The following is a 22246-nucleotide window of genomic DNA, read 5'->3' on the forward strand; positions in this document are numbered from 1 at the left end:
ACACACACACACACACACACACACACACACACACACACACACACACACACACACACACACACACACTAACAAGCATATTATTGTGATACAAGATCACTATGCTTTCATTATTTTGAAACATTTGAGACAAAACAAAAATCCTACCAATGAACAGACTGTGATGTTCTTTCATATTATCAAGAGGAATCCTGATGAAGAATGAGCACTCACACAGTTATCATCAAAACTTTGTAGGAATATCCAGGTACACGATCACATGGACAATCCAACATTATGATTCTGATATTCAACAAGCAAAATATAGGGGTCAGTGTGAAACTGACCATTGAAGAAAAACACCGGTCGGAGATAAACACATTGCCACTGACACCAATCTGAAAATTTCATCTCAACATTTTCCTCCATCCTTCATACCACCAGCTTGTGGTAAAGCTGTCCTGGACGAATGAAGATAGAAAACCAAGACTGGGAGGCATACAGTAACAGTGTTCGACCCCATGTTTTAAATTTGAAAACAATTTATTCAGGTAAAATAGCAATTTGTGAGATGAGCAATAGAAGGGATGGGAAGAGAAGATAAAGGGCAGCAACGCACTAAAATACAGGTAAAACAACAATTAGTTTGGGAGTAACGAACACCATTCTGACACAATAAGCAGAAAAATGCAATCTGCCAATCAAGTGGGCTCCAATATGCAGCAATGTCACACCAGTGAGAACCATGAGCACACAACGTGCATATCATGCGTGAAGATACCTTGTGACTGCTGTCCAGGCCGCACCCAGAGAAAGTGTACATTGTCACACCCTCATGGTTGTGACAGTACAATATGGGGCCTGCTTGGCAGGAGAGCATACAACGTGGTCTTATCGCAACGGAACCCAAAGCAGTACACCATAACGACTTACTCTCCCAGCACTGAACAGTGGGCTTATAACCTGATGTAGCTTCCGATATAAAGCAAGACCAGGGGTAAAATCCATCTTGTATCACATGAGGACAGAAGCAAAGATTCTCCTTCAGATCAACTATTTTACCACAAAAATAGACCAATAGCAATTTCCATTCAAAGGAAAAAAAAAAAGAAAAAAAGAAATAAAAGTCAACTTGAGTATCATAAATAAACAAGAATTACAGCTTAGCTCACCCAACACCGACCGAGGTACTCTTAATGCACAAATCGCATGAAGTTTTTTCTAAGTCATGGAAAACTATAAAATAAATAAATAAATAAATAAATGACGGAAGCTCAATAATAACCAGCTATCCATACATTGGGACCATACTCTGTCCAGAGCATTGGTGCCACTGAATCAGTCTCCTGGGCTATTGGGCACAATTATGGATAGGTCACCACTACATCACAGGATACTCAACTAGCTCAATCATCACAGCAAGCTGGTACTCATTTTGCTAACCTCAGAAGGATGACAGGCTACGTTAACCCCATCTTGTATAAATTCAACAGTCAAGCAGGATTTTAACCCAGGACCAAAGGATCCCAAGTCTGCCACCCCAACCATTAAGCCAACAACAGGAATAATAATAGCCCCTACACAAAGATAAGCATAAATCATGGAACTTTACTGGTCTTCAACAAGAATCGATACTTTTGGATAACTTGACCCCTAATCACTCAAATTTCACCTTTGCATTAAGGTTTTTTGGAACATATGCCGGTGTCTTAACTACACAGACAGATGGCATAATGTCTCAGTCCAATCGTTCTCCACAGAATAACTCTTACCAAACCACAAACCCAAGATCATGGTTTGTCAAAAAAGTGCATCAAATCTTCCTCAAGACGTTCTGGACCATCACTGGACTGGACCATCAACCTTCAAATAATCAATGATCAATCTCTGAAAAATTTACCATTCACATTCTAATGAACTTCCAGGTACCATAGTATCTGATTGACGTCAGTCGTCTGTTGCATCCCATATTACATCCTTCGAGCTGCTCCCTAGATGTGCATCAGCTGAAGGTATCTGACCAGCATTGTAAGTTTCTCCTCTCATCATAACATTGCAACTGTTAAGTCTATAGCTTCTGATCTGCAGCTAGATCCTGAGGCTTGGAGATCACAGCAGTAGTTCAACGTGAGAGAGAATCTTGCACTCCTTCCACAGCTCCTGAGGCAATTACTGTAATGTTACTTTCTAAACTGTCAAAATAAATAAATAAACAAAATATTGTCCCTTTCCACCTGCCCTTACTCACTACCAAACATCAAAACATCTTCAGCAACCTTTCACATTGTGGCCTGACTTCCCATGTCAGAAATAATTTTGATCCGATACCTTCAGCTTATGCACACACAGGGAGTGTCTCGAAGGATTCAACACATGATTTGACAGAGGAATGAAATCAACCAGATAATATGGTCCCTGTAAATTCCTTCATATACCCCAAGTCTGACTATCAAGGTTGCCACAGAAATTATGTCATTTAATCTGTCTGTAATAAAATAAGAAACCCTAAAATCGACCAATCACAACCCATTTGGGAATGTTCAACAGCCCTCCAGGATTCTAGGGTCTGGTTGAAGTTGCACTTTGTGTTGGGCACCTGTTTCAATGGCCAAAATGTCACTCATTTGGTTGAGGTGACCCAAAACATTACAATACCTACCCATGCAAGTCAAAATGTCCACATCCTCCAGCAAATCAACATAGACAGTTACCTGCATTTTGACTTCCACCACACCATGCTCACTAACCACAAAACATGAAAGATCTTACTTACGTTGCATGCTATCCTTGTGAGCCTTCTATTTCCCCCCAAAACCAAAACAAAGAAGATGCATTGGCAAAAACAACATCAAAGGCATTGCCACTTGGAAAAGATAAAACAAAGTCCAAATGATCCACTGGAAATCCAAGCTTCTTCATTAACACAACCTGGCAAAACTGATAACGCTTCACTTCGAAGTACTCTGTTATTACAAACTGCACACTATACTTTTGTTGAACATCAATGGGTTGCACCCAACTTGGAGGATCAAAACAATAAAGCCATCGACCCAAGAACTTCATCCTGCACACAAGCAGCAGCAGGTAAACTATAAAAAAAAACATCTTCACCTGCCAGCAGAGGTGATGAAACTCACTCTCACTTCCAACCTTAAAGATCAACATGGGGAAGAGGCAATATAGCTCAAAAATATCAGCAGCTCCAGCAGATCAAACACACAGTGCAGCAGTTCAAGAAAAGGACAATGATGCATCGCAATCCATTTTCTCCATTTCAGAATATGACAACTCAAAACCCAAAACAATCTGTGACTTCAGAACTTACTCAATAATCCATCGGAATCTCAAACGGAGTATGTATAATTACCGGCTAAAGCAGTATTCATAGTGACATAAGCTTCATAAGTAGGACAAAGGAGTGATTGCAAAACTTTTCAGGTGGGTTAATACCAAATTGTTACAAAATTTGGTTTGGGTAGTGGATGTGACACCAGAAAGGTAATTGTGAAACTTGCGAAAGGGGGCTACTCCTTACTTAAAGCCAAAGGACAACATGAACATAAAGGTGCTTAAAACACAAAAATATATACTGGTGAATTGCCCTTGAGCCAGACCACAAAATTTTCATCATCAGTATCAGTCAGAGGGAGCAAGGCTAATTGTGATTTTTAGCAAGGTTGGGGTCCCTGGAGATGTAAAATGTGTGATTGCAGTATGTAGCTCTTTGCTTTCTCTGTTTTATCACTCAATATACAACCCTACCCCTAAGGTCTGAAACACCTGCATTATCAAGGTTGCCAAAGGACATCCAGCTGGTACGACGTATCCACGTAGAGCAGCTTAAACCGCTCATCCGAGTCCGTACCACCCATATTTTTCACCCAAAATGTATCATTGTCAGTTTATGGCATATAAAGAATGTATGGAAGTAATTTCACCAAAGCTTTGTATCGAATTGAACATGAAATTCCTGATATAACGGTGTAAAAATAATGCACCAGTGATAAATATAATAGCCACAAGGAACTTACGACTGCGATAGAAATAAGCATACAAAGCCGCTCAAAATGAAGTTTTTTCAATCATATAGCTTTACATTTAATTATTTAATGACATCATGCACCAAAATATTATCATTCATCAATAATTTGTCCCAGGAGCGACTTTCCTAACATTTTGATACCATTTGCAATCTTATCTGACATATGTTGGTCAATATATACCCCGTTTAAAACACTGGTGACCTTAGGAGTAGGGTTGTATCTTGAGTGAAAAAAAAAACAGAGAAAGCAAAGCGCTGCACACTGCCATCACACCTTTTTTTTAATCTCTAGGGGTCCAAGCCTTGCTACAAATCACAATTGGCCTTGCTCCCTCTGACTGATAATGACCAACCCCATTGGCTCACAGCCGACAAGGCAGAAAGTAGCAAAAGCAGAAATGAAGGTAGAAAAAGAATGAAATTATAAAATGGTTAAAGACAGAACAAGAAAAACAGTCGAAAGAAGAAAAGCCAGCAAATATAAAGGTGTTTGATAGCCCATGCTTGTCATTAGCATAATGGAAGATTAACCATTTACATGAAAGGATGAAAACAAATGGGAGAAAAAAAACTTGCCCAAAACAATAAAAAAAATCATCCCAAGGAGAGATCTCCACAGAGGAACACAGTGGACTACAATGTCGAGGTAAAATCTTCATTCTTTGGTCCATGCGCAGCACATTATGCTGCCGGTTGCATCACTGCTTGGAGTGCAGCTGAAGAAGTCCCCCTGTAGATGAAGAAAAATCTGTAATATTTGTTCAGGGTGCCGACAATAAGTCGCCTTCTCTTTGCGATAAACACCGTGAGATCTTTGACATCCACCAACTAATGCAAGCAGGTAGGAAGCCCAGCCTAACGTCCAACCGATGGATGGGGTACTGTGTAATGTGACACCCTGCCTGTGAAGCACCAATCAGAAAGTTTATAGTCATGTCGGAACTCGAACGTAGCTACACTAGACAGCTCAAAGGCGAGTCTGTATAACTTTAAGATGTCCTACCAGCACCACTTGGGGCAGATCATGACATGAAATTGTGTGATTATTGGTAGGGCGTATAATGTTCAGAGAGAATATTCTATGCAGGTGAAAATGGAACAAGGAATGGAAATCTTTCTCCAGGTTTTGAAGCTGTGGTCATAATTTCAAGTGAAAACACAGACTGAGCCAAGCTGGATACACATTATTAAGCCCTGTGAAAAGGGTCCCTGGGTTTGTTTTTATTACAAAAAAACGATTTTAAATGTTATTGGTATATACAATACAAAGAAATGTAATAGGTTTTTTTCAGTCATCAGCACGACTGGAGTGAGGAAAGAGATCCGGATTGATAATGAAACACTCCACGACCCCAAGGAAAACATTTAATCGGTTTCGTGATGGAAATAGCTTGGATGAAATCCAGTCAAGGATAGAACAATTATCATGAAATTCAATTCAACAGGTTGCTTTTTCTACTGAGCCACACATATATTGAATGGTATTTTATTTTGTCTCTGTTTCTGTCTCTCTCTCTCTCTCTCTCTCTCTCATAGACATTTGTATATTTATTACTTACGAAATCTAAAGATTTCGTAAGTATATTGATGACTTCCGTCCTCTGTGTGTTTGTTTGTGTGTTTGTTTGTAGGCACAATAACTCGAGAATGGAAGAAGCTACCAATGTCAAATTACACCACGTGATTCAGAAGGGTGATGGCGAGCGCTGATTAGATTTTGGTCAAAATCGGTCAAAGGTCAAGGTCACAGTGAGGTCAAACATAATTCCGTAAATTCATATGGAGAAATGGAGTATTTTTGCTTCGGTCGACGTTACGAGTTAGTTTTAACTTCGATTTTAATTTTGTCTTCGGTTTTTGCGATCGCTTAGGACGTTTAAAACTCGGTTGTCGAAGTTCTGGTAAAAATCGGATGTTTTGGAGACGTTTTAAGATTGTTTAAAAAATATTTCACTCACCACGTCACAGCTCGTCACTTGGTGCAGCACGCTCGAGCAGAGGCGTCGTTGATCACGTAAAGGTTTTCCGTGTGTGCGCTGACGGTGTTTTCGATAAAGATGGTGTTTAAAAGTCATTTTTTTATCCCAATAAAGGTTATCGTCGCATGCCTGACTCGCTAAGCCATCGGATTATGTAAAGATTGTTGGTGGATGGCCGAATATTACGGTTTTGTGACGTTGATAAAATAATATTAAATAATTGCGTGGAGAAATGGAGATTTTTGCTTTGGTCGACGTTACTATTTTTGATGGTTTGGTACAGAATCATCGTAGAAACTTCTGGTTTGCGTCGCTACCTTCTCGAGAGACAGCTTTTATTTGATAAGGTCAGAGGTTAAGTTGACGATTTCGTATGTACCAGTCTATGACTGCTTATTTGTTTGTTTATATACGCTTCAAAAACTGAAAAACTACTGAACCAAATCCAACCAAATTTTGCATGTTTTCTATGGGTACCCCAAGTATGGTATGCCTGGTGTTGGCTTAATGGTTAGCGTGGTGGGCTTTGGATCCTAGGGTCCTGAGTTCAAATCCCGTTCAACTGTTGAATTAATATCAGGTGGGGTTAGCTCTGCCTGTCATCCTTCTGAGGTCGGCAAAATGAGTGCCAGCATGCTGGTATACTGTGTCTGAGTGGCGACCCGTCCAGGATTGCACCCAAGAGCCGAGGAGACTGCTTAAGCAGCAACAACACTGCACAGTGTATGGTCCCAATCTCCATGTAAATGTGTTCCGTATAGTGACCCCGATGGTAGCCGGTATTACAAATCATATTCTTTGTATAGAGTGCTAGCAGGGGTACCCGACATTGCCTGATGCTGTTGTAATGATGCTGGCATTTTGTCGAAATCAAATTTTGTTTTTTTTTCCTATTTTTTGTTGAGTCTGAAAACATTTCCCTAACCCACTAAGGAATGGGGTCAGGGATCATTTAATGTTACCTTTCATAGAGCCACAAAGGCTTAGGAAATCCAAGATCCAAAGAAATTTCAACTCACTTTTTCAAAATGTTCTATATCTTATTTATTTCTTTTATTTTATTTTTTCCTGAAACGCTCCCCGGCACTTACTCATGAATCTCTGAAAGCTTGAAGAAAATCCGTTCAGCCATCTCTGAGAAAATGGTGACACACACAGATATACAAAACAGCTCTCTTGTCTTATAGATAAAGAAAGTTTAAACAACATTACATTGATGTTGAAATCTGAGTGAGAATAATTTGAAATGATCAAAATGTTTTATTTAACTCATTTTAAACAGAGGTTTAACTGAAAAGTCCAACATGGAGCTTCGCAGCAAAGCGGAAGTGATTTTTGCTTGCGCCATATATAAGCAGCAAGGTTAGTTTATGAAGAGGGTTACAGGATATCCTTGAGGTACACACACTCACCTGGAAGCTGGCTCGCTTGTGTTTGAATCTTGGCCCAGCTGTAAACTGTCATCTTGGTGTTTTACATGCTGGGTAAGGCATCGATGTGTGTGTGTTTTATCAATTTTAAATGCTGAGCATCAAAAAAGGAAGAAGCATGTACCATTTTAAATGTCTTTGGTATGACTTGGCAGGGGTTCATGCCGACCTCCCAGCCTCAGAGCAGACACTGACTATTACTCCACCGAAGCCTTGGAACATTAATTTACAGATTTATTTTTTTTCAAAGGAGCATTTTGACTGAGCATGGGCTGCACCAATGGTTGTGCCATGTAACTGGTACAGTGCAATGGCTGCTGTAATCAGTCCAAAGGAAGAAGGCAATATTAAGGTGATCTGTTTATGAAAGAACAGGAGCTGGGAAGATGGTACATCTCATCAAGCAACAGAAGTTTATTGCAGAGTGATGTGTGAAGCCAGAAACATTCCAGTCCTTAGGATGGCTTTCACAAAGCGCTGGCTTGAATGAAAACAGTGATTGCATCACCAAGTTAAGTATCTGAAATGGTATAGAAAATAACCAGTGAGGGATATCAATGTAGCAAAGCACAGAATATCCCTGTGCATAGTGAAATGGAGCTGGTAGGGTAGCCTCGGCCCTAAAGGCATGCATACTCGAATCTGACCCAGCCATAAACTGTCATCTCGGTGTTTCACAGGCAGGGTGATTCATCAATGTGTGTACCATCACTTGGATGGACATTAAACTGGGAGTTGGTGGACACGTTAAAGATCCCACGGTGTCCTTCGTGAAGAGTAGGCAAGCTATTTCTAGCACCCTACCCAAATTACAAAATTCCTGCCTGAACTTTAGTCGAATGTCATGCCTGGCCAGCCAGATCATGAAAGACTCCAGCCAACAGCGGAAGAAAATGGGAATAATTATGGCCGTTAGGACAAAGAAGAAGAAGAAGAAGAAGAAGTTGGTTGACGAAGTTGATGTTATCCGATTTACAAGCAGATGGAAGATGACCTTGGGCAAATTATAGGGTGAATAAGTGCATGGCATGATATAGGATTATCTGGGCTTTCTGAATTTTTTTGCTGCATTTTTGGCACAAATGTTATGTTTAATCGGTATCCCCCAAAGGTATCAAAAAATGGTTGGTGCCATTATTTTTATATCACTCCTAAAGTGGCCATCTTGGATTTCAAGATGGCGACCACGATTTTACATTTTTGGTTATATTTTGCAGCCAGAATACATAAAATGATAATTTTTTTCAGCAATTTATACATTTGCTGGTATAAGTAATCTTGTCGGATCTTAAATGATACGAGACGACCCAGGAACCCGTTGTAACAGTGGATGATAAAAAAAATCATTTCAAAAAAAAAAGAAAAAGATAACTCCAGCGAACTATACCACTGAGGTTGTTTGCATTGATCAAATAATCCCGAAGAGTACTTGACTGAATTGGGAATTGATTTTTAAAATTCTTTTTCTCCTTGCCCGATGAGAACGAAACTTGATATTGCGCGTCAATGTCAAAAAAAAAATGGAGAAAAGAAAGTCGAATTAATTATTGTGCATAATCTTCTAAACACAATTTTATTTATTAATGAACACAGAAGTAGTAGAACAAAATGGCGATGTTTATTTTATGCTTAAAAATAAATCGTTCTTTGTCTACACTAAATGTTGGAGATTTTTAAATAAATCATTTCAAGAAAAAGAAAAAAGGTAGCTCCAGCGAACTATACCACTGAGGTTGTTTGCATTGATCAAATTCTCCCGAAGAGTCCTTGACTGAATCGGGAATTAATTTTTTAATAATTTTTTCGTTGCCAGATTTGAACGAAACTTGATACTGCACACCGCAGGAGAATGGTGAGTAAGGTGGGCCAAAAATGTTTGCGCCATCGTGTACCGTTTTGGCTATATTTCGGGAACATACATACATACATATATACAAGATGAGAGTTTTAGTAATATTTAGATTGTTAGACCAATAAAACATTTCAAAATGATGGATTTAATACAATTCAACACCTATAAACAACATGTTTTTATGTTTCACGTCTTACTACTTACAGATATCAAAACATGTCGGTTATGTTAAGTGTAAATTATTTATACAAACATTGAATGATCTCTAAAAGGGACACACTTATTTTATATAGAGCAATAGTAACATTTTCTAGCACAGTTCGATCAAAACACTTATTTCTGGTGGCAAAATTTTAATGAGCGTATCAACAAAATATATACTGTTACTGTGGAGAAAGACTAACACTCTACGAATGTGAAATTGGTTTTCAAAGCACCTGGCTTTCTTAAAAAAGACTATAATAATGCAAGTTATAAACCTATTAAAATCTATGACAGTTCTTTTGAATTTATTCATCTTCATCTGAATCATCCATTTCTTGATCTCTGTCAGCCTGCAGTGTTCTCATAGTCCTCTGCACCCAAACAGTTACACATCTCTGTACATGCTAGATTGTTCAGCTTGCATATACATTGTGTGGCACATTTGCTGACCCCACAACCACATTTGACAATCTCAACAACAGAATATAGTGTGGAAAGTAACTCGGAGAGCAAAGGAACCAATTTACCATCTGATGCTTGTGTCCAGCTTAGCCAGTATGGATCTGAGTCCCTTGGCTGAAGCACTCGGTCCTGGTTCCAGATGAAAGCTTGCATGTGAGCTCAAAGGATGTGCTGGCCCCATGCACCTGATGTTGGCAGAATTTTGTCTACCCCCTGATTGCTTGATTGCTTCCTGATCTTCCCATCTGAGGTTTCAGGCTGTTTTTTCTTGCTCTTTCTTTGTACCCATCAACTGGCAGAGAAACTGTTCACATCCAGAGATGACACTTTGAAATGGCACTTCCTCAGTTCCAAGTTCTGTCAGTGCCTGGGTCACTGGTGTTTCAGATTCCCAGAATATTTCAAACATAATTCTCTTTTCCTTGCCACAAATTTGTCCACAAGAGTCACATCCAGTTAGGCAGTGGAATCCTGGAAGAGCTGCTGTTTTTGATGCTCCTCAACTGTCATAGATTGGTTTCGACAAGACTGTTCTCCTGTTCCAATAATTATCATTGCTGGTCGCTGCTCAAACTGAGCCAATCTCCTTAAAGCCAATACAAGGACATTGGTGTCCTGAGTCATGATGTGAATAGTCTTTCCCTTAGCACATAACTCAGCTGCATGTAATAATATGACAGAGTCTGCTTCCATTTGAGTGCTGACATCCGTTGATGGAAGAGTCTTCAACATTGGTTTGAACATGAAGACGTGTTTCTGTGTCCAATGGTGTGTCAAGTTGCAGAGTTTTTTTCAGCAAGATACAATGTCAGTGAATCTTTTGTGTTGTTGTTTGCCAATAATGCTTTGAATCTTTGATTGGTGTCACATCAACAACAGAAAATCGACAAGTTGATGTCTCTGAAGTTTGGCCATGATGCATCATATCCTTCACAGAATTATGTCGCACAGTTTGTCAAATATCAATCGACCACCTCATCTCTCCTACACTTTGCCTTTACGACCCTTTTGAAGACATCACCGAGTTATTTTCAGGTTTTGGGTCTTGCTGATGACATACTGTAACTTCATGAACAACTGACATGCCGAGCCATCAATCACAAGGTAGGTGTTGTCAGAGTTGCCAGTTACTGCACCTCGGTCCATTTGATCTTCATCTTGGAATAGCAATTCTTCCAAGACATGTGGGACTTCACTTTTACTTTCACAAGAAATGAGGGACCAATCAGAGTTCATAAGGTTGGGGTTGACTGCTGTGAATTCATGATTTGAAGCCTTCAAGATCGATTTGACTTTGATATTATTAGAATCGGGCAAACAGTGAATATGTTGCTTTCATTTCCATGCTAACTTTGGCATCTTTCAGCTTGATAGACTTGCAGGCATCACCCCAGTTGAAGAAACATTTCCCAGTTTTGTGTGTAGCACTTGTGGTGGTACACAATGTCTGTCGCAAGCAAATCTCCAGGAGCTAGCACATTGCCAAGCTGTACTTTGCAATTGTTGTTTTCACTATTATTGATAATCTGGGTGATTTTGTTTCCTCTGTCATTTGTAGAACAAGCATGAAATGGCTGGTCTGTATCTTTTTGGCAGAAGAAGAACCTTTCTTGTTTGTATGTACCAGACTGATCTCATGTAAGTGAAGATACTGATTTTGTGAAACAAGATTGTCACCCTCGCTTGTGATTTGTAAGATATGTGATATTTGTAGATGTGCATGTCTTTTTTTGGTAATTCTTTTCATCTTGAGCTATGTGGGAATGATGTGTCACCAATTTGTAGCATTTGGGATGCCATGAAGCCTTTTGGTCCTTCAAAACTGCAACTGGTGTACCACGGAGTCTTTTGCGAGCAGGTACAAAGTTTAGATAACCAAATTCAGCTCTTTTATGTGTGCAGATCAAAAATATTTCATATGATGCACTACTAAATTTTGCATGGCTTGGGTCAACTCATGATTCTTTGGTTCCTTGTTGACAAAACAAACACAGGTCATAACTTGTGCTCTTCTTCTGCAGATGCCATCATGCAGTAACATTGAAGATTTCATTAACTCAAAGAAAAACAACTATGTGAGGACATCACTCCTTGGATAATGCACAATAACACAACATTAAACAAATATAATCAATGGAAATACATAGTTAATTATAATAGACTAGCCACATATAAAAGTACATAATATTTCAGTTGTGTTGAAAGTGTGCAAGCACAAATATAATGAAAGAAATAATCCTTTTATGTAGTCTGGCTGCAAAGATACGAGTAAATACAAAATTAGGGTCGCCATTTTGAAATACAAAATGGCTGCCTTAGGAGTAATGGAAAAGAATGGCACAAACCCCAGTATGATAGCTTAGAGTATAAAATGGATAATAAACCATGTCCAAACTCGAAGGGTACTCGATAGAGCATACCTCCACCAGGCTGATGAGTTTACGTTTTGTATCCCACTGATAGGCCGATCTGGATTCTGACATCAACTAAAATTTAATCAGCTTGTTCTCGTGACATTCCAACTCATCCACCAAATTTTGTCCAAATCCGTCCAAAACTTTTTGAGATATCATACTATATGTCGTCTTAGCCCTATCACTCAATGGTGAAGAATCACTTTTAAAATTCTCGGATCCGGATCCGGATTCAGTCTTTGCCAAAATCAAATCAACTCTTCCCCGTTTCATATCCAACCTGCCGACAAAATTTCATCTGAATCCGTCCCCAACATTTTGAGATCTCCTGTTCACAAACAAAGGAACAGATGACAGACAAACAGTCAGGGGTGAAAACAACCTTTGATTGCAAAGGTTAAAATGTCGCAAAAAAATTGAGAAAAATTACATCAGGACATGCACTGGAATGGAGCAGAATGTTTGTGAAGTATAATGTATTGTCGTTTGATTAAATCCATCAGCGAAGTGACGGGTAAAAATTCCCAGTGAAGTTGATTCATGTCTCTTGCTTCACCTCCATATTTTGCCATAAATTATTTTCTCTTCCGTCGCTATTATCCTCACCATTCTTTTCTTACTGCGTGTTTTACCGAAAGAAAGAAAAAACGATATAATAGGTGAATATCATAAAACGTAATTCTGCTTAACTGCCTTGGTACCAGAGAAATCCAAGTTTGAAGGGCTTTTCACGCAGTTATTTAAAGGATGCTGACAGTCTTACTAGGCAATGATCAGAAGAACCATTTGGAGTGAGGACAGAAGTGAATCGTACAATGTTTGGCCTGTCAGTTAGAACAAGTAACGTTATGCCTCTTGTAAGAATGCTACAAACTGTGACAGCCCATTATGGAGTGCAAAGCTGAGAACAGCTTTTTCACAGTGTCGTTCTTCATACTACTGAGACATGTCTCATGATCATGGTTGAAATCAAAAGGACAAAACAGGAGTTTGAGGGAAAGAAAAGAAAAGTTGGTCCAAATGCAATGAGGATGTATTGGCATTGTATGAATAGTGAAGAGAATGGATGACTTGGGAAGTATGAGACAATCTCGTATTTGTCACTGGATAACTCCAAAGCTAGAAGACCTGTATTCTGTGAGAGATGAATATATACTGGAATGGTAACATAATGCATGCCATTCCATGTCACGTCACGTGGTTATACTGTACTAGTGAGGTGTGCTTACACATTGTGTAAGCATAAGAACAGTTTCCCAATTGTCTCGGGTCGCTCAACTGCATTTGTTTTTCAATTTTTTTTCATTTATTTATATTTTCATTTACAGATGCATTCTGACGGTTCTGTGATATTTTTCCCCCCCAGTGTATCAGCTTTGATGTCCATCGGCATAAAAAAAATTTCAGCTTACTACATCACTCCGAAGGTACCAATATTTAATATCAGTCAGTGAGTGAGTCAGTCAGTGATAAGAAAGAGCTTTATATCATAGATCAGAGAAAATCCCACAGTTGCAAATGTACCAGGCTCTCAAGGTCTTGAATGTGACATCAGTGTAGTTGTCCCATATACTCCTGAACTTGTTGGTGTTTGTTGAATAAATTGAGGAGTGCTTAGAAAAGAGATGATGTTAAAATTATAATTCTCCAATCTGAAGTTACTTGGTGTGGTGGGTATAAGTCAGCATGCAAAGATTTGTTATCACAAACAGATGAATTTATGTAGAAAGAGTCATCATTGGCTGTACGACATTTCCTGAGTACCAGCAAATTAGATACAGGGTGTTTCAAAAAGAGTGATACAACTTAAATGTTTATTTACAAAGAAACGGAAACCTCAGGAACGTGAACCAAACATTTCTTGAAAGCTTATGACATGGTGTTTTCTATCACTGATTGCTATTGCAGTAAGTCACGACATGAGTTAGTGAGAGCCAAAGGTCTGAAGTTGGCATTTATGCAAAATACTTGTAATTGACATTCTCGATGTGTGCTCCTCTGCAGTTCTGACAGGCATTGATCCTGACTCCAAAGTTCTGTCCATCTTTCCTTTAGGTCGCATGTGGCACTGCCTGGAGGTAGTTTTTCACCTCCTGCTTCAGATCATCCAGTATGCCAGGGTGTTTGGTGTAGACAGAGCCCTTGGCAGTCCCCCAGTACCAGTAGTCCAGAGGGTTCAAGTCTGGGGTATGGGGTGCACAGTCATGAGTGGTACCCAGGGCAATGAGCCAGTTTCTGGAGAGCTGCCACAGTAAAGTGATGGTTTCACCAGTTGTATAGGGTGGGGGGGATGCACCATCCTGCATAAACTGTCATGTTGAGCTGGTTCGAGGTGACCTTTTGGACTAGATCATCATGCAACTTCTGGAGCACGGCCCAGTAGCATTCACCATTGATCGTCACCGTCCTGCTGTTGTCATTCTCAAACCAGTAAGGCCATAGCATTCCCCATCTGGCATTGAAGGTGCAGAAGCATGTGACCTTAGGCCCTTTCAGGTACTTCTCAGTGATCTCATCAGGTGGTTCTGCCCCCCCCCCCACCAGAAAATGTTGTTATGGTTGTTGATGCACTGTTCAAGTGGAAATGGGCTTCATCAACGAACCAGATCAGGTTGATCCAGTTTGGGTATCGCTCCATTTTCTCACTGAGCCAAATGCACATATCAAGTCTCCTTCTCATGTAATCTTGACTCCATTTATGCCTCATAGAGAGGATGTATGGGAAAAGCTTCAGTTCCTTAGTGAGGATACACCAGACTGATATTGGTTTGATGCCCAGCTCCCAGGAGTACCGGCGGTGGGACTTCTTGGGACTGTCCACTGCAGAATCCTGCATGGTGTTGATGTTGGCTTAGCTCTTGGTTACTGATGCTGACCTGCCGCTGTTGCCCTTACTCTGGTTGTGCACTGTACCCTTGTGCACAAAATGTTTCACAATACGTTGAAAGGCACAATTTGTGGGTCCATCACGTGTTCTGACGTCGTATCCATAGTAGAACCTCTGGCGGGTGTCTACATATGGTTTTGTCTCATACCACAGAGCCACCACTTTTGTCTTCTGCTTCACTGTCAATGGCATAGTGGAGCTATGGAGCTTCTATCCCAGGAAACAAATACCACGATAACCCCACCAAACGTTGAAAAGGAAAACGGTATAGGTCAAAAAACAAAGAAATGGCAGGAAGTCAAAGTTGTATCAATCCTTTTGAAACACCCTGTACATAATATGATGTAGATGAAGTGATTCTCTTCTAAACCATGGCAGTATAGTACCAATTGGGAATCCGAAACAAGATGGTAACCATTCAAAGGACTTTACAGTGAGAAGCTGTTGGTGAAACATTGCACTCTCAAGTACACAATGGTACCACCTTGTACACACCATCAAAACATTCCATCAGAACCATGTCATGGTTCAAAGCATCACAGGATCTGTCACAGTCGAAGCGCCACAGAACACGAATGAAACTCAACCCCTACGTGCACACCATTCGTGACAATTAAAGTCCCTCAAAGTTCTCCAACTGGTTCACCCGACTCAGACCCCTGCCTTCCTGAAGCTGTTTTTACCAGTGTCGATACTCATTTGAGGTCCTTCAGGGTGAATGTTTGAATAAAACATTGTATATTCAATGAATGCTACACATTCATCTGCTCCATAATTCTCCCGTTGAAAGCTGACTTGGGAATCTCATTGAGGCAAAAGGTTTGTGGGACACCACAGGACTCCTAAATGATGAGATTTTTTTTCAAAAAAGTACCACATCTGTGGAGGCGTCGAAGAAAATGGTCCTTCCTGTCTCCAGAAAACAAGACTTTAGAAAAACCATTGTTCTGAACGTTGTTGAGAATATCTTCACTTCTTGTGTTTCTGATTAACGTTATTCAATCTCGATAAACGCTCTTCGCTGGTTTTATGCACCTAAGATATTCAGACAATGTGCAAAAACTTGTTCCACTTATCCTTAAGTGCACAGTATATTTATATTTTACGACCAATTTGGGTGATCCGTTGCACTCTGTCCATGACGCTTTCCTTTTGAATACCTAAAGAAGGTACTTTGTAAAGTTGTAATGTTTGTTTCTTCAGCCAGCATACTGTTCTGTCTTTGCATTTTCTGTATCCAAGCAGGGGCTGGCAGGCGAGCCTGTTGAGGTAGGTACACTCACTTCTGAGCTGTTTAGTCTGGGTTTGAATCCTGACTCAGCATTACATCATTCTGGTGTTTCGCAGGCAAAGCGAGGCATTAACGTTTGTGTCGACCCTCCGATGGACTTAGGCCCCCGGTTGTCCCTTCTACCAGCATTAATTGGTGGACGTTTAAAATACCATGGTGTCCTTCGCAAAGAGTAGGTGAGCTCGAGCTCTTGACGGCACCCTTACCAAATTAGAAATTCCTACTATGACTGACTTTTGAGAAGGTAATGGCAAATCACTCATCATAACCCATCCCAAGAAACTACTTTGGCAGTACCGATGCTCCACAAAACAGGCCAGTACATCTCACCTAATCTCATCTCATATCCAAGCACCGCAGAGCACTCCTGCCCTTCTCTCCGTCATGTACCACCCTCTCGCTCTTCACGAGCTTCTCCACCATATCCTTGGAGCACCGACCTTTACTCAGGACCTTCTATTAATTATTTATTTATCATGAAGTATATGCATCTATCTCCATCTCAGCAATATACAGCACAACAACCAGACCTTGCAAACTTATAAAAGCATTCTTATATGTACGTAAGCATATGCAGAGTTCACAAACAAGATGGATTACGCCACATGCACATGCGGCTGCCACTTGAGCCCTTTATCTTAGAGCAATTACTTACTTCGTTTGTCCTTGTCATCTTGGTTCCGTCCTCACCATCCTGTACTTACATCATTTGTAGTGATCCATGATAAACGCTCCGTGGAGTTATCTTACTTTTTTTCCGACGAGAGATCAGCATGGATGACAATACATCTGTGAGGGAGCAAGTCAGTTGGTTTTAAAACTTGCATCGTTTTTAAAAATCAAACAGCAACCGGAGATTATTTTCATTAAACACAATTCTTTTCTGATGTTGGTCAGGGATTGCAAGTGGTGCTGCCTTTTATAAGTATCATTTTACGCATAGAATGCCTCCAAATTTGCCCTCATGGCAATTAAGAGTCAACCAGAAGGTGAGGACAGGCATCAGATATACAGAAGGTCAGATTAGTTAGATTACCTCCTCCCTGAAGATCAATCATGAGCCAGCTGGATTTCCATCGACGATATGAGAGTAACATCATAACAGTTTCCTTCAGACGATGATCCAAATCCTTTGTACTGCTGTCTTCAGCTGCATTTGAACCCACACCTTCTAAAATAACAATCGAGCATCATCACCACCAGGACTCCAAAGCCACATTCTAAATTGTTGCCAACTTGTCTTATTTTTGGACCCTGGATTTTGTTCATGGATAGTCTTGCTCTTATGTTCAGACAGCATGCTTGGATTGTTTGGAATGGACAACACCCGACATGTCATCCATAAAGATGGCCCAACGCTCACTTCCAGATCCCAAGGATTATTTTCGAATCAGCAATGCTAAAAAAAACTGTCTCCTGCTCAATTCCCCCCTGCACACTTGGATAACATGTTCAAAAATATACACAATGAGGAAGAGCTGTTGTCGCCGACCAAGGAATATTATCATGGGGTTGAGTTAACTTCTTCTTCCATCCCAATTGTAAGTTTGTCTCTGGGGAGGGGGGGGAGGGGGGAAACCATCTGCAGCACTTCACTGATAATTCCATTCACCTGTGCATCTCAGTCTCAACAGGATGGAGGATCAGTCTTCTCTGATTGGGGGGAAAAAAAAATCAAATCTGCTAATGAACTTCAACATTGGCCACTTTTAAAAGATAATTCAGCAAATTCTTTCATCAATTTTATTGGAGTTTTACAGGAACAAAAGGAAAATATTTTTGCATATAAACAACGGCATAAATTGACTGGCGTTCTTACACTGCTTACAGATCACCTAGATACAGCTTGGCACGTGGAGCCTCAGTCTTTTGGCATCCGATCACCGATGTATCACCTCGATGTCGGTAGGCCATTATGCAGGAGTTAATGTTGTTCTGCCATCAACACATTTTTTTTGTCTTTTAACATTCCACTACCTCTGATCTTGCCTTGCATAGCACCTGTTGTGTGGTGGATGTATCCACCATTCTTCCACAAACTGGATTCCTCTCCTCCACGAGTAGAAAATTTGCATGCTCATCTCCACTGGTGGCTTGAAGGATGGCCTAGAGGTAAGCACATTCACCTCTGAGCCATCGAGCCTGGGTTTGAATCTTGGCCCAGCTATAAACTGTTATTCTGTTGTTTTGCAGGCAACGCGATTCATCAGTGTGTGTGTGCCATCCCTTGGATGGACGTTAAAACGGGGTGTCCCACGGGGTGTGTTAAACGGGGTGTGTTAAATATCCCACGGTGTCCTTCACAAAGAGTGGGTGAGCTATTGCCCGCACCATGATCAAATTCCAAATTCCTCCCCTCATGAAGAGAGGGTGTTGCATCAGTGGAACATCCACGCCCTCAGCCAATGATGCTACATGCAGCCATGTGCCCCAATTGAAAGAAGAAGAAGAAAAAGAAGAAGAAGAATCTCCATCTGGGAGTTCTCCTCTTTTGCTGCCCATGGAGTCACCATTACAACTTGGTGCAGTCTCGTTATTCTCCTCCGACATTAAAGACGGTTGACGACAGCAAATCTCAGGTCAATTCCAACGTTAATTTTGGCATGTCATCAAAACTATCCCTCGCTGCATGTCTGAATCCACACATTCATATCGATTTTAGTTCTGCATTTGCCACCAGTACGTCACCACTTTTGCTTCGTAACCTTCTCTCTCCTATTCTATGGATTATCTCTTCAAACAATTGCCTTGGCACCTTGAAACAAACAAACGACTTGCGTCTCCCTGCATGACAGCTGGCAGGCTCAGGCAGTCAGGTTTGCATGATCCCACAAAAAGTTGTTCCACCGGTGGTTTCAATTTGCTCCGGTTTTCTTTATTGCTTATTTCATTGCGGCCTCTTCCTGTACCATCCTACTCACAGTTCAATTGCTCATTCCCTTTCTCTTTTTGTGCATTCGATTGTCACAAACTTGGAGGGAATGCACTTCTATCCCCCCCCCCCTCCCCACCTCATGACTAGGAAAGCGATTGCAAGGGAATCATACAATGAGAGCAGGTTTGGAGTTACACACACACCAGTGGAGACTTCAGTTATGAACGCCATTGTGGACTGCGGACACAAAGCCCCTTGGAAACGCGGCGCCAATATTCCCACCTGCCTGATTCGGAGGCCATGGGAATTGTGATTTATCACATAGCTTTAGATGAGAGACCACAAAGGCCCCCCAATATAGCATAATCCCTGTACAGAGCATATTAAATTATTCAAATGACCACATTCGAGCCATAATCTGACGGTTGAGAAAATGAATCGCACAGTGCAGCTGCGAAAACCAGTTTACATTCACTCTGCTTCTGAATCAAGTCATAAATCTATCATAATTGCACACCAACCGCCTGCAAACTAAATGTCGTTCTGTACTATTGCTACTGGGGATGAGGAATTAAAATATCTGCGTTTTATGTGCAAATACCTTCCTTGCGGCTTGCACTGCAAATGTCATCTTTCCTGCGGCGCGTTGAGTGATTCCCAAATACAGCTAGCGACATGCTTGTAACCGCCTGAACCGAGCAATATAATTCGAATTAAATAAAAAATAAATACTTAAACTAGCTGTCATTCCGACGGTAAGTCTGTCGACGAGGGCAGCGAGGGACAGCACAGTACACACGCCAACATCAGAGAGGTGGGGGCGGTACAAGAGTACATTTGAAGAACAAAATTAACAAGTGATGACGACACAAAAATTTCTTGACTCCTCCATGCTAATCCGAAATTGCAAAACAAATTACTTCAACCATTGATATGGTTTGCTGAAAGTAATAGCGATAATTAAGCTGAAGGCGATAATTAAACGGCTGCTGCTATATACGTGAGAGCATTCCAGAGGTTCGTTATTTCACTAATGAAAACAATTTATAATATCCTGAGAAATTGTCCGATAACAAAGTGAGAGCGAATGATTATACTTTGAATATGCGGCCATTGTCGCATGATGCAATCCCAGCATTTTCACCAACCCCGATGTGTGTGTGTGTGCATATATATATATATATATATATATATATATATATATATATATATATATATATATATATATATATATATATATATATATATATATATATATATATATATATATATATATATAGAAAGACCCACCCACATCTCTCACCTGTGAATGGAGGGAATAGCCAATCAGCTCTCACCTTATCGACTACACCGAGATGGCTAGGATTATATAAATGATTGACCCCTCCCACAATCCTCTAGCCCAAGTGGCTGCATAAAGCAAACCAAAAACACTTACACAAGGTAAATGCGAATGCTGTTTCAAACCCTTCCTCAAGTTCCTCAACAACATCAGCACTTACCTTGTGTAAGTCTTGTTGGGTTGCTTTATGCAGCCACTTGGGCTGGAGGAGTGTGGGAGGGGTCAATCATTTATCCTAGTCATCTGGGTGTAGTCGATGAGGTGAGAGCTGATTAGCTATTCCCTCTATTCACAGGTGAGAGATGTGGGTGGGTCTTAATTTCTATATTGACTGTTTTTGACGTTTGCACATGTTATGTGCTTGGGAGCCTCATTGGTATACATTGCTGTTTACGCTATCGCTGATGATTCGCCAATAAGTGATGAAATCGGTCTGGTAGCTGAGGGGTGTATAGCATTGGGATTCTGATGTGTGTACTATGTGTGAACGTCTTTATAGTTGTTGAGGAACTCTGGGAAGGGTTCGAAACAGCATTAGTACTTACCTTGTGTAAGTATTCTCGGGTTGCTTTATGCAGCTACTTGGGCTAGAGGAGTGTGAGAGGGGTCAATCATAGTGTATATGTAAGTATGTATATATTTACATATACATATATATATATATATATATATATACATATATATATATACATATATATATATACATATATATATATATATATATATATATATATATATACATATATATATGTATATATATACATATATATATACATATACATATATATATATATATATATATATATACATATATATATATACATATATATATATACATATATATATATATATATATATATATATATATATATATAAAGTATATATATATACATACACAAGGTGTGTTCAAAAAGTATCCAACCTTAATTTTTTGTGCGTAAACAAATGAAGCTAGGGAGGCGTGGTTTGTTGCACGCATGTAGGCGATCCTAATCTGTATGCGTGAATATTTTCCCGCCTGCAGAAGCTGTCAGTCGCCGACAGACCGCCGATGAGTGAGGAATTGTAACTGAGTGCCGTCGGATTTTAATTTTTGACAAAATGACGGAAAAACTTGAACAACACTACTGCATCAAATTTTGTGTAAAGCTTGGCGATTCCCAAGTGGAAACGATCCGCAAGATTCAACAGGCCTTCGGGAACGAAGCAATGGGCACCACACAGATAAAAGAGTGGTACAACCGCTTCAAAGATGGTCACACATCAGTGGAAAGTGAAGCACGTTCTGGTAGGCCCTCAACATCCCGAAATGAGATCGTCATTGACCAAGTGAGGACCCTGCTGATGCAGGATCGTCGAATCACGATCAGAGAACTTGCAGACGAGGCGGGTGTCAGCATTGGATCCGTTCATTCCATTGTGACTGAGGATTTGGGCTTAAGGAGAATCTCAGCAAAGTTCGTGCCAAAGCTGCTAACGATCGAGCAGAAGC

The 22246-nt window shown here is 40.3% G+C and overlaps 1 long non-coding RNA gene across 1 annotated transcript; it reads left to right on the top strand.

Annotated features, from left to right (window-relative positions):
* The first annotated feature begins 9238 nt into the window (after positions 1-9238).
* On the top strand, positions 9239-13194 carry LOC147014508 (uncharacterized). The gene is made up of 4 exons (XR_015050451.1): positions 9239-9279; positions 11504-11583; positions 11731-11803; positions 11967-13194. It is a non-coding gene; the product is annotated as an uncharacterized LOC147014508 (long non-coding RNA).
* The last annotated feature ends 9052 nt before the right edge of the window (positions 13195-22246 follow it).

This window comes from Eptatretus burgeri, chromosome 13 (assembly GCF_056783735.1).
Source record: "Eptatretus burgeri isolate ZD-2024b chromosome 13, Ebu_testis_v1, whole genome shotgun sequence".
NCBI lineage: Eukaryota > Metazoa > Chordata > Myxini > Myxiniformes > Myxinidae > Eptatretus > Eptatretus burgeri.